The sequence below is a fragment of the Anoplopoma fimbria genome, chromosome 4 (genome assembly GCF_027596085.1).
Source record: "Anoplopoma fimbria isolate UVic2021 breed Golden Eagle Sablefish chromosome 4, Afim_UVic_2022, whole genome shotgun sequence".
NCBI classification, from domain to species: Eukaryota; Metazoa; Chordata; class Actinopteri; order Perciformes; family Anoplopomatidae; genus Anoplopoma; species Anoplopoma fimbria.
The window spans coordinates 26,673,850-26,676,254 of NC_072452.1; the positions used below are offsets into that span (position 1 = coordinate 26,673,850).

The 2,405-nt window shown below is 40.3% G+C and overlaps 1 non-coding gene across 1 annotated transcript; it reads left to right on the forward strand.

Moving 5' to 3' along the window:
• Positions 1–326: 326 nt before the first annotated feature.
• trnal-caa (transfer RNA leucine (anticodon CAA)) lies at positions 327–410 on the forward strand. The gene has a single exon. It is a non-coding gene; the product is annotated as a tRNA-Leu (tRNA).
• The last annotated feature ends 1,995 nt before the right edge of the window (positions 411–2,405 follow it).

Below are 2,405 nucleotides of genomic sequence, written 5' to 3' on the forward strand. Positions count from 1 at the left end.
CAAATGAAGGGATGAGTAATAACCCCAGAACAGTGTTTAATCACTTGATTACAGTTATATTTTCTTTTTCATTTGCTGAATTTGTCTTTTTCAGTCCGTGTAGTTCAGTAGTGTCATGAGTAATCTACAGATTCAGAGTTATAGTCGTTTTCTACTCCACGCATGGTGCCTACATTACCCACAATGCAACTGGACCTCTGACATTTGTGTATGTTAGATTGGAGATTGTTTTAGAGATGTTCCTTTAACAGCTGAACTTCGGTCAGTATCCGATCGGTTCTCGGTATCAATACCACAGCGTCATAATGGAGCTCAATGCAATCCGTGTCAGGATGGCCGAGTGGTCTAAGGCGCCAGACTCAAGTTCTGGTCTCCGAATGGAGGCGTGGGTTCGAATCCCACTTCTGACACTAACTTTCTTGAATTTCCCCCATGGGGATCAATAAAGGAATATAATAATCTCCGTTAGCGTTAGCTGTTAACGCTGTTATTTAGCCAGGCAGGACTGTGCTACCCATCGGCTGCTAACAGCTAACGTTCACTAGCTCTCCTCCTAACAACAGGTTTGTTGTTATCAATGTCCCATAATCAGGGAAAGAATAGGGTGTGAGAATATGTACAGGTGTGAAGTAGTAGTGTGCACACGCTCAGTAGAGGTCAGACAGGATGTACGGATCAGGCAGCGAGTGTAACATGTTTTTGTTCTTGTCTAGCATCTCAAATAATTTCCAAAGAGTGGGAAGTCCATTGTGGCTCTGGCATTAGCATGTTGGGTACAAACCCAAGCAGCAACGTTAATTATAAGTGTAAACCCTGAAGAGTGCTTCATTAAAAAATACATGAAATGAAATGAACTAAAACTGTCAGTCCCCAAATATTACTACTACTAATAATATGAAGAAGAAAAAAAGCCCAGAGAGAATTTATTTTGCATTTATTCAACTCCCCCCAAAAAACTACTCATGCAGAATGGATATGACAATACCTGTTGTTTACATAGAAATGAGATATAACAGAATAAATGAGCGTCTGCTGGAAACACCAGGCTCGTACTCCGGCTGTCTGTCGGTGTTGGACTCATTAACCCGTTTAAAAACTGAAAGCACAGAATAAAACCTTTTGAAAAGTCTTCCCAAACACACAACAGTGAGCACACAGTAATCTCCCCTCCATGAATTAGAGATGGGTTTATGAACTTATAATGCGAGCAGTGACAGCCGAGCCCCACGGATGGTGTTTCCGTTGGTTAATGAGGGGTGGAAGCAGGACTGGACCGTGTACTACAGCTCGCCTGGCGCCGCTCTGTGCAACACAACGTCTGCAGGAAGAATTGTGTTGGAGCGGGAAAAGAGAAAACAACAAAAATAAGTGTTATGAGTTATTGTGGAGTCTTTTAGATTCAGAGCAGCCTCAGACAGGTCAGACTGAGGGAAGAACATGTTCTCCTCACTGAACATGTTCTCCTCAGTCTGTAGAGCTGCTCTTTAGCCTCATTAGCAGATTTAGAGATGATGGTTTTAGTCCGTTTGTTCTTTAGTCCAGAGTGAAATATATGGTGCAGACATTGCTGTCCTCATCCAGGCTCATTGAAACTTTATCTAACGAGGTTTGTGCAAGTTAGAATCTGCGGACGCGGCTGGAAGAGCTGATCACTACGTAGAACAGCGTTCCTCTAAAAAATGATGTTTATTCGGGATGCAGTTTTTTAAAATGACAAACCATCAGGACCAAAATCACAGCAGGCTTTGTCTAAAAATCATGAGAAGAGCACAGTAGAGTTCAATTTTGGTTTGATAGATCACAACTTTGCAACGTGCATGTGTTATTTAAAACATACACGTGTTAAATACTTTATCAATAAGACAAAATAAATGCATTCAGGTAGAGTTTAATGACCGCCAGCGTTTCGTATTAGATTCAATGTTTTAAGTAGAATACAATTATTAGGACAATTAGAAAATCCAGGCTCTCTCATGTGGCTTAAAAGTGAACTGCAGGTAGAAACGTTAAATGAGAAACTATTGAAGAAATTCAGCTCATTTATTTGGCTAAGAATATATCATCCTGTGATTCAAATGTGTCTCCATCCAATGTTTGTGACGACTGATTTTGATTCCATCAGAATCTCCACATTTCAGAAGCGTCCCTAAAGAGACTCACTGTGCTTTGTGTTGATAAATCCACGGCGCTGTCCGTGGTGCTGAAGCAGCAGACGGATTCGACATTGAAACCTTTCGGCCTATCAGCATGCAATTGCTGCACACATCTCTCAACAAGAAAGACATTTATCATTTGTTAAAAACAAAATGCACATTTTAAAGTGAACTTCTGCTCTCAAATACTGTTAATTAAAACTAAAACAACGTATCATATTTCATGAGATAATCATATTATTTCTATGTATA